The sequence below is a fragment of the Pteronotus mesoamericanus genome, unplaced genomic scaffold (assembly GCF_021234165.1).
Source record: "Pteronotus mesoamericanus isolate MK-2021 breed Mesoamerican mustached bat unplaced genomic scaffold, CSHL_Meso_final scaffold_232, whole genome shotgun sequence".
NCBI lineage: Eukaryota > Metazoa > Chordata > Mammalia > Chiroptera > Mormoopidae > Pteronotus > Pteronotus mesoamericanus.
In genome coordinates this window covers 12,836,812-12,848,761 of record NW_026555311.1, presented here as the reverse complement: position 1 = coordinate 12,848,761, position 11,950 = coordinate 12,836,812, and positions in this window count along the sequence as shown.

Below are 11,950 nucleotides of genomic sequence, written 5' to 3'. Positions count from 1 at the left end.
TGGACATGGACAACAGAGTGGGAATTGACTGCAGGAGTGGGTGGCAGGGTGGGAAGGGTAGAGGAGGGTAAAGGGGGAGAAATTGAGACAACGGTAATAGAATAAACATGATTTAAAAATAAAAACATTAAAAAAGAGAAGGAAAAGTATTTAACAAAATTCAACACCCATTAATGGTAAAATCTTATTCAACTGTGAGTGAGAGACAACTTCTTTAATGGTGTAGAAGACATGTATGAAAAACAAAACAACCAACTAAATAAATAAATAAATAAGCCATGTATGTGAATGATCAAAGACTGAAAACTTCCCCTGTAAGATCAGGAAAGGGAAAAAAATATCTTCTCTCAAAACTTTAATATTTTTCTAGTGAACATAGCTACAGTAGCAAAGCAAGAAAAAGAAATAAAAGGCATAAAAACTGGGAAATAAGAAGTATATCTTTCTTACCTGTAGGTGTCATGATTATTGGCATTCAAAATCTTAAGGAATCTCCAAAACAATATTTAGAGTAAGTGAATTTAGCAAGGTCATGGAATACAAAATTGATATAAAATTCACTTGTATTTGCATATTCTACTAGAAAGCAATGGGAAAAGAAAAATAAAAAATTATTCTTCTATAATAGAATCAAAAGCTAAAATGAGATAAAATTTAACAAATATTTCAAGATTTTTACATTAAAAAACTACGAAATAATGCTGAGAGAAGTTAAAGCAAGCCTAAGTAAACACAGTTGCCTTATTCCTAGAGTAGAAGGCTCAGCACAGTGGTTAGTTTCCCCAGATCTGTAACATCAGTTTTCACACTTTTTTTGTTTCAGAATCCTAAAACAGCTTTAAAATCATTGAAGACCTCAAAGGACTTTGATCCATCAACATTTTTAGTATTATAAATGAAAACTGTGGAAATTTAAAAGAGACATTTAGTAATTTATTTTAAAATAATAATAAATCTGTTACATTATCATAGTTATGTTTATAAAAATAGCTACACTTTCCAAAACAAAAACATATTTAGAAGTGAAACACTGTTTTACATTTCTTACTAATTTATCTGGTTTAATAAAGTATAGTAGATTTTCATACGTCAAAGACAGCAACTTTTACATTTGTCTTGTGTGATGTGTCATTTTCTTTGAAGTGTATGAAAAAATGCTGGCCTCACCCAGATATGAAGCTGGATAAACCAGAAGTATTTAAATAATCTTTACAGATAATTGTGGATATCCTTCTTTGATACTAATCCAAAACTTGCCAGTAAAATAGAGGAAGCCATTGCAGTTCATGCTGATAAAGGCCATGGTAAGGCAAATGCATGGTTCTACAAAAGCACATGGAGATGGCCACTAATTATGACTGGGATATCAGAGAAGGATTTCTGAGAGCAATGATGGCAAAGCATAGAATTAAAGAAATACGGGTTAATGAGGGTCAAACAAAGAGTATCCCAGGAATGAAAGAATGTGGTTAAGTTCACAGAATCAAGAAAGATTCAGTGTGGCCTTAGTTTAGCAGTTACATAGTGTTGAGACAGAGTAAGGGGATGTTGGTGAGAGTGACAGGAAATGAGACCGAAGAGGTAATCAAGAGCTTGCATATGATGACTGCCTCTAAGCAGCCCTAATAACTTTGGACTTTTCAATAAAGATAGTGAAAATTAAATGAAGGATTTAAGCAGAAGAAGGACAGCTCATGAAAGCCAAAAGTTTAAAGAGAATTTGACTGGTTATCTGTGTGAGATACAGTAGAGAGGTCTAATAATATCATCTTAAATGCATACATTAATTTTGACCATAACAATATTATTTGTGACTTAACCAAAAAAAAAGAAAAAAGAAAAAGAAAAAGAAACTACATTGCAGGAAGTTAAAAGGAAGTGAAGATGATGAGGGTAGGCTCAGTTTTCAATAAACTTGTCTGGGAACAAAAAGTTAGGACAGTAATTAAAGGTGACAAACAATAGGGAGAGGCTGAGGTGAAAAAGCCAATATCAAAGATATGCATCTAGAAAAAGATACAAAATGTATCTTGCCAATAGGGGTATGCCAGACCTGCTCCAATAAAGGTAAAAGTTTCCTGTAATTTATGCATTATTTTTGAAATTGTCTTTCTTATGATTTTTAACAACTCTGCAACGTCACATTTTCCTCATTTTGCTTAGTGAAAATTTATCTCCCAGAACATGCAAATATAATGTTTTAAATTCTAAATAAATGATTAAAAGTTCAAATCAATGGTTTCTTAATGAATGAACTTTACTTTATGTCAAAATTGGGGAGCATTACTTGACTATTAATTTATTTGAAGAATGAAATCCAAACCTCATGAATATTATGTATAGCTTATTTGTTCAGCTCTTCTGCTGAAGGGGCTTGGACTTTCTATAGCTGATTTGTAATATATAAAGTCAGTTGTTACAAGCTTCAGAGTAGTGATTTTCAGTATAGTTTAAATGGCTAAAAACATTTGAAACTAGTTTATCAAATAGCATCAAGAAATCTTTAATACCATTAACCTGCCTGAAACTGATGTGAAGGTTGGTCCATGACCTTTTTTGCCCACAATCTGGGACTGTTGTAAAGATGTCTGTCATTTATAAATGTTTCTGCTAGAACAGTTAGGTGAGGAATATAGCCTTGCTGGCCAAATGATCCTTGTTAACCTCATGTGGCTGATGAAAGCCAGTTGTGTTTCTCTGGTAACTCAGGGGCCTAAGGATGACTAGAGTTTATAGCAGTCATTTCTCTTCTGCACTTTTCTGGTATGAACAGATAAACTGTTTTCAGAAAGCTTGAAGCTGTAACAACTGAAGGGATTGCTATAGAAAAAAGGCAGGACCACCAGTAAATCAGGGGTGATAAAAATATTCTATAATGTGTAAATTACTGATGAAACTGCCCAAATCTCATACAATGCTATATATTTTGATTCAGGTGGGTGTGTGAGTATACGCTGAGATATTTTAAATGGAAAACAATTAAATTACAATCAAGTGTTGGAAAATAGAGGATGTGTTTCATATGTGTGTAATTTTATTTGCAAATGTGAATGGTAGCACAAGTACAATATCACTCTAGTGTAAAGTAAAGCAGTGCTCAGTTACCACATATAATAGAATTTAAGCTGGGGTCCTTTGTTCTTAGCAATGTGATTGCAAGCCGATGCAGTACTTTGGCAAATGAAGACCTGCATGTACAAAAACAAGCAAGAACCGCATAGTTAATAAATGAGTTTTTAAGATTTGATGAAATGGACCATGTTGTACATGAGTCAATGATTGTAACACATTGTATTTGGTAGGTTTTTAATTTGGGTACCATTTCCATGTAATTAGATATTTCAGACTATAGGTTTTTAAAGCTCCAATTTTCTGGTGAGCTCATCACTCACAGCCATGTTTCCCCAGTTATTCATGACCAAAAGGGGAAGAAAAGATTTTCATGTAGTTACTATAATACCTATAGAGTTATACATGTTCTGTATCCAAAATGCTCAAATAGCAACGATAGAAATAACCTGTCTGTGCATGTAACCCTGAAAAAATGTATTTCCCAAACTGCCATGTTTCAGGAGGAAACTGCTATATCCTGATGCCTGTCTTTCCCATGTAATGTACCTCTTGTGTTCAGTAGTGCAAAAGACTTAAGCCCTTTCTGCAGATACATATTTTATTGGTCAAGCCATTATACAGACTCTGGAAACTTCAAAATAGTGGTCAGTCTATGTCTTCCACTTTCAAGGACCCTGTTCCCAAGGAAATAATAATACGATTTTAATAATAACAATAAGGCTATATTATAGCCCATATATGAACAGGCCCAAAAGCACTACCTCACAACTTTGGAGCATAACTCAGTGTTTCTCTATATTCTCCAAAAGAAAATATTTTCCACAAAATATTAGTAACAAATTTTACATTCAGTTTGGAAAGGGAGAGGGAGATTCTACATCATGCACTGGATTTTTTAAAAACCAATAAAATTCCCAGTAGATATTTGTATTCCTCTTTTATTCCATCACTCCATGCATCATAATGTTTCTTCTTTTTTTCTCCGTTTCTACCTTGCCCTGCCCATTGTCTAAAACTGCATTGCTCACTAGCCATATGTGGTTATTTAAATTTAAGTTAATTTAAATAGAATTATAAATTCAATTTCTTCGGTATACTAGTCACATTTTAAGTGCTCACTAGCCCAGTGTGGCCAGTGGATACCATATTTGGCAGCACAGATGAAGAGCATTTTAATTATTCCTGAAATTTTTATTGGACAATACTGATCAAAAGCAATTTAACTCTGTCTCTTTCAAAAAGAAAGGAAAATAGAAGAAGGCTGCAAAGGAAGAGGAGGAGGACGGTTGGGTATGAGGAGGAAGAATGCATGTTGTAGCTCACTCTGCTCCCGGTGGAACAGTTCAAGAGCTTTCTGTTCCAGCAGGAACTTGATAGCTACCTTGTTCCAAATCTACTTTCTTCTCCTGTAAGAAAGCTGACAGAACCACAAGAAGGGCAAGCAAGAAAGGCGGACAAACTATATCTTCAGTGAACTAGGAGAGAACGCTTTAAAACCCCAAATTCTTTGTGTGAGCAAAAGCAAGTTAATCCAGCAAAATCTGCGTGGAAAGTTATGACAGCGTGAAAGGAAAAAACAGAGAGGATAAAAATGGGTGAGAGGGGGCAGATCTCAGCAACGACTGGCAAATACGAACTCCTAGGACAGAAAGCCCTTTCTTAAGTAGGAAGTGCTGATTTCTAATGGGTTACAATCACTGTGGCTGCTGTGACATAAAGTATTGAAAGTTCCCAGAGATCATGGCAGTGACAGATCTAAGAAAGCACCACCCTTCCAAAGAGGAGAGGACACTTTGAAAGATGAGGTCTGTGGTGTTGGTAGCAGTGTTTAGCGAAAGAGCAATGTAGGCCCCAAAGAAGCCAAGTCTGAGGGGCAGGAGAGGCATGGCTGGCTGCACGAGGGGCCATGTCACAATCAAGCAATCCATCCCTTTAGCCCAACTGTCCGGAAAATTCTCACGCCCACTCAATTCTTCTGCTACTATCTTGTTTGGAAAATTCAATTCATTCAAACCTGAGTAATAAAAACAGTAACAAAAACCCAGTGTCCTGCTATTGAATTATGTCTCCCTCAAAAGATATGTTGAAATCTTAAGCTTCAGAGTCTCAGATCATGACCTTATTTGGAAATAGGGTCATTGTAGATGTAATTAGTTAAGATGAGGTCATACTAGAATAGGGTACATCCTTAATTTAATTACTTGTGTCCTAATAAGAAGAGACCCAGAGACACAAAGGGAGAATGTCATGTGACAATGGAGATGGAGATGCAAGTCAAGGAATGTTAAAAATTGCTACCAAACACCAGAAGTGAAAGATTTCCCCTCACAGGTTTCATAGGGAACATGGCAATGCTGACATTTTGATTCTGGACTTTCAGGTTCCAAAACTATGAGACAATAAATATCTGTTGATTCAAACCATCTATTTTGTGGTACTTTTTAATGGTAGTCCTAGGACACTAATAATCTTTTCAAAGATACCATAAAAATAGGAAATAGCAACAGAAATTCTTTACTTTCAAAGGAAATTCTCCAGAAAAAAATGTTGCTTCAAAAAGATAAGATTACAACACAAACTTTCACCATGATTAAAGAAGCAATTACAACCATGCAGGAAATATAAAGACTCAGGGAAGTGTGGCTGGATACGGGAAGCTAGTGGTATAGACATATGGGAATAAAGTGGGATATGATAGAATTCAGGAGGAACATGTAAGAAAAAAAGAATCATTTTAAGAATAAAACTAAAGTACAGGATCACAAAAGATAGTGGCACCATAGGAAGCACAATAACAGATATACATGAGAAAATGAAAAAATAAATATATTAAAAATATTGAAGAGAATATGATACACAAAAGACAAAGTATATCTAATACTCACATAATTAGAACCCCAAATAAAATGAGAATAATGGAAGAAGCTAGTATTTTAAAATATAATTCAAGACAACTTTCTTAAATAAAAGACTTGAATCTAACTCTTCCAGAGAAAACTATCACCCAGCAAGCGGGTACACTATTACCACACAATAGACACTATGAGAGAGAACCTGAAAACAACCATTTACTTTTAAAGAGAAGGAATTTGGGGGCAACAGGAAGCAATATAAAGTTTATTTTAGGTGAGAGAAAAATCAAGCTGATATCAAACTTCCCCTGCAATTATTTACCAAAAGACAGTGAAAAAAAATTCCAACTAAGTGAAGGAAATGACTCAAAGAAAGGAAAAAAAGAGTGAGTCAAGCTTTTATATCTAGCAGACCATCCTTCAAGTATAAAGGCTATAGACAAATGTAATTTTTAAAGACATATCTGCAGACTCAAGGAACATCAGTCATGCAAGCCTTTTTAAAGGATACCTTAAAAGACAAAATTCAAGTAACTAAAATTTGATAAAAATAGCAGGAAAAGAATGGGTGGTAAGATTTAATGTATTTAAGATTAAATACATTTAGTATATTTAAGGCACAAGTTAGATAAAAGCAAACAGTTAAAAGTGATAAAATGAAAAGAAAATATAGTTTGAATATAAATAATACTAAAAATGACAATAAAAAGGGAGAAACATGTAAGTAGACTAAGTACACCATTGCTTTACTTGGAATAGCTAAAAATTAAATTATACTGTTTAAAACTGGCAAATCTCATAAATCTTAAGCATTTGCTTCTAATTGTCTATCTGGTTAAACTCTGTTGGTTTTGTGGGATGATGGAGTGACTTGAAGATGGTTATGTAGAACTTGATCTGTACTGAAAAGAACACGCAATAAAATGGGACAGCATATGTATCAGAAATGGCACAATACTTCAGATAATATTTAATCTCATTTAAATTTATTGATCCTAAAATAACTGGCTTCCTGATCCTTTTCTTCCCCTATCCTCTCTTTTTCCCTCTATTTCTCTCTCACTCTCCTTCTTCTCCACCTCCCTCCTTCCTCTCTCTCTCTCTGTTTCTCCCCCACTCTCCTTCCCTCCTATTCTCCCTCCCTCCCTTCTACTCAAGCCACTGAAGGTTTACACTGTGTACATCAGCCTAAGGTCAGAATATTTCAAGTAAAATGTACTTTGGCTGCATAAATGACTGCCTAGAAAGATAATGCAATCTTCTAAGTTATAATCAGAGCAGCAGAAGTTGAAAATAGAAAGAGAATGTACTGGAATAACTCCCAGAATCATAAGGAAAGTAAAGAACCTTGGCTATGAAAGGACAAAAATTAGCTCTGGGAGAAATCCAGATAGCAGGAACCGATAAACCGCCTTTCCAATACTACTCTTGAGGGAAACGAATTCTAAATTTTTGAAGTGCTTCTGCTGCTCTTCTCAAAAGTAAAATTTCCAAAACTGTATATATCATATGTCATAACACCAGATTTTATCCAATAAGTAAAATATAGTAGGCTGAAACAGAAAAAAAATAACCAGGGAAAGGTAGAATAATGCTGAGTGACAAAAGTATCATATGTCCAACCAGAAATGTCATGATCCTTGTGCCTACACTGGTAGGTTGGAAGAAAGGGGCCAGAACAATGCATGCAAATCTCAGCGATGTTAGAGAGGCTAAGGAGTGCAGAGATGAGTTGGAGAAGGCACAACAATTAGAAGCTGTTTATGGAAGTTCTTTCTGCTTATGTCCATCTCCTGTTCACTATTTCTTTTCCCAAACTTCTTGTTCATACCTTTCTCCCTCTGGTATGGCATGGCTCCTGCCCAGAAACACAAAACTTTACCAGTTGTTTCCACGTTTCTGGTATCGTGAGACAGCTCCTTTAGGAGAATGTGCCTGGCCCCAGCTGGTGTGGCTTAGTTGGTTGGGCATTGTTCAGCAAACCGAGAGGTCATTGGCTCGATTCCCAGTTGTGGCACGTGCCTGGGTTTCAGGCTCGGTCCCCAGTTGGTAGGGGTACATGAGGGAGTCATGAGTTGGTGTTTCTCACATCAGTGTTTCTCTCTTTTTCTTTCTCCCTCCCTTCCCCTGTCTAATGTCAAAAATAAAAAATATTTTTTTAAAAAAAGAGAATGTGCCTGAAGTTTTCCATCTGTTGTATGGCACTAACTGAGTCAGTAGTACATGCCTTTTGAAATCATTTCTGGTACCCCTCTAGGGTATCTGTGCCCACTTATTTGAAGCTGCCTTAGAGCTTTCAGACTTTCAGCTTAAAGGGATGTTTTAAGTTTATGAATATGTATTCAGTCTCCTTAAGTCATGTCTGCTACAAAGAACCACTGGCAGTTGGAAAGATAACAGTTTGTTCAAGGCCAGTAAATTAGCAACAGTTTTTTTTCTAAGTTTCCTAATTCTGTACAAAGTTTTATTTTCTGATTTGATATTATAAAGATTCCATTTCCATCCACTGTAGGGCAGTTTGGAAAGCACTGTAAAAATGTAGGGGTAATCAAATCTTTCTTTGGTGGATTTTTATTTTTGCTATGGCACCATCTGGAATTTAAAAACAAAAACAAAACAAAACAATGAGCAAACACGAGAGCTGCTACATAAGCCATCTGCTACGGAAGGCCTTCAGCTATTCCTTTCCATACCTGCCGCCATGGGAGGTCCCCAGGACATTCCAGTTCCAAGGTGAGGGTTCCAGATCCCAACCTTTTAAATAGCAGCAAAGCAGTAGCAGTGGAAACATAATAACACATACCTGTCATTTTGGTACTTTTGAATATTTTTATATTCATTATAAGTTCATTTGGAGATAGACATGAAGATGAAAGAGCAGGGTGGCATTTTAATCATTCTTAAGCAGGAAAGAGAACTATTTTTTGGCATGGAAACTTTCCACTTTTAGTAGGAGAGGAGTGAGAGAAGGCAGAGTACACTGCCACTTCCACCAGGTTCAATTAATTGTTGCAATCAAACAAAAATAGCTTCTCACGGTTCCCATTGTTCTGCAGCTGTTGGCTTCAGAATGTTTGTTGCCTCCTTCCTTCTGACTAATCACCATGGTTGCCCAGTTTCCTTTCTTGATTTCCCACCAGAAGTTGTGACGTGTCATGGGAAGAGAGGGCAACCCTCCCAGCACTTCTTTCCACGCCTTTTGAACACATCCATCCAGGAGTACTTGTCCCTTTTTTTCAAATTCCTGAATTTCTTGACCCGTCTGGACTCAGAGGCTGTGTTTGTGAGCATGCATGCTTTAGCTATCTGATAAGGGAGGCTAACCAGCTTCCTTTTTTAAAGAGGTCAAAAAAAAATATGAGTTTTGAGTGGAATGTGTACACAAGATTTAGCCCTAATACGTTTTCTTAAAACAAAACAAAACAAAACAAAAAACCCTCACTTTGCCTCTTGCTGCTTTGTTAAAAGAGTTCTAGATTGCTAAAAGTATAATCCACTTTCTGAATTTAGCAATCACTGAAAGGGTTATATCATGCAGATACTGAATCCCCTTTAGTTGAATGTCAAACTTCTAGCAACTTAGATCTCTAGAATGTGGAAATGATCTTCAAAGTACTATAAAAGGAAATGACCACTAACATAGTGCAAAAACTCCATGCACTCAAACACTTCTGACATAAGACTCAAACACTTTAGACATAGAAGTTTTAAAACTTAGAACATTGCCTGGTGTATATTAAACATTACGTGTTTGTGGTTATTATCAGAACTTGTTAACTGTTTTTATATATAAATCTAGTTAAGTTAGCTTTCATGTTTCTTTGGCAAAATGAAAAAGATTACCAAAAGCATTTATGAACATTGGGAAAAAAATAAAATGAGAATATTGTGAAAATCTGTAACTGACATCTAGCTATAATTAAAGAGAAAGTTAAAAAAAAAATCACAGTTGCAGTAGTTGACCGATTTAAACTGCCAAAGGAGCAGGAACGTGTTACACTATTCTTTGCAGGCACCGCCCTAATGATCACAGTGACCCCCAAGTCCTCAAAACAACAACAACAACAACAAAACCCAATTAGCTTGCATCTATTCTGAGAATGTAATGCAAGATAATATAGAAAAGATCAATGAATAAAAAAGCTAGACCAAAGCACTAAATAGGATTTTTATCAACTATCTTGGAAAATCTACTTAAATAGGGTAGCTCATTCATCAACAATTATAGTGAAGGCTTGCTGAATACACTGATGCTATCGAATTTGAAGATAGCCCATCATAGTCTAATGCTCTCTGTAGGCATGGCTTAAAGATGGAAGTGAACTTCACAGTCCTCTCCCCGGCTGGACCACATCTGACTCTCCTTAGAAAATAACTGTCTGATTGTTAGGAAGCCTCCAGCTTGCCTTCCAGGAGAATGCAGCTCCTTTGCTCAAAATGACTCGCCACACTCTATTTACGACCCACCTAATTGGTGTGTATGTTGACATTGGTTCCCCACAGCCAGCCTAGGCAGCACGGCTCAGACTTATTATTCAGTGTCCTTCACTTCTGACTCCTGTCCGCTTGCTGCATGTGTTTGCCAGAGCTCTCTCCAGGTCACCATACATTTTTTTTCCCTCCTTTATCATCATTAAAATGATTTGCTGACACTTTGAAACTCACACATCCAATTCTTCACTTCCATACTTTTGTTCCCAATGTGGCCTGTCCACTCTCCCCATCCACTTACCATCTCATTTCCTCATAGCTTGGTAGGTCTCAGACTGGGCCAGTTTTGTCCACTAGACGCCATTTGGCAATATCTCAAGATATTTTTAATTGTCAAAACCTGGGGAAAGGTACTAACCAGTGGGTAGTAGACAGAGACCAGAGATGCTGCTGAACGTCTCACAATGCACACACCAGTCCTGGACAAAGGATTACTCAGTCCAAAATGCCAATAGTGCCGAGTTTGGGATCTCACTGGTCTCCATTCTTTAAGTCTTGATTCAAATCTCACCTCCCCTGAAAATGTCCCTGCCCTGTAGTCCTAACTTTATGAACCAGGTTAGATCTCTCTACTCTTTCCTTTTAGTCGTTGAAAGGGTGTCCTTTCTTTGAGATTACTGCACTGTAGCAAAATTGCCTTTGTGTATTTCCTTTTTCCCTAATTGACCTGAAGCTCTTTTTTTCATCTATGTATGACTAGCCCTTGGGCTCGTACCTGGCTTATTGTAAATTTTTTAAAAAAGCATTTGAATGAGCAAATCAGAAAGGAACAACTTTGTTTCAAGCTTTATGCCCTTGCTTTTCTAATAATTATTTGGCAGCATTAGAGACATCTTGCTGGTCCTCTTGAGAATTTAAAAAAACAGAGTAAGTAGTCCTTATCTTCTTACATTTCCTTAGGTCTGTGTTCTAGAGTGTCTCAGCATATATGATCATAATCTTTGGATGATGATAACGGTACATTTAATGCTAACAGTGAGCTCATCTTTCCCTGCTAATAACCTACTTCATTGGAATTATTTTCTATTTAAGAGAATAGTCACAGAAGTCAGATTGTCTGTGTTCAACTCTGGGATCTGCCACCTACCACTCTGTGACTTTGAGTAAATTACTTCAGCTCTCTGTGCCTCAATTTTGTGTCTGAAAAAAAGGAGTGATCATAGAACAAGACTCATAGATTTGTTACGAGGATTAATTAATATTTGTATAATGCTTAGGACAGAACTTGGTACCTAACAAGTTCTATATAAATGGTTTTTAAATAGCATTAGATATTAACCCCCTGTTCTTGTCATGAGTTCATCAGCCAGGTAAATAAATCTCATTTTATCACATTACTCTGTTATATTGCATTCCTGAACTGAAGTGGATAGAACCATGTTAAACAATAAGAACATCCATGATTTGTCCACCATGTGTGCTGATCAGACCAAAATAACCCTCCAAAACTCATGAAGCTTTTTGGCAGGCAGATGATGGAGTGTCTCATAATCATAGCACAGATACAAAAACTACAGATCATCTACGGTTACCAC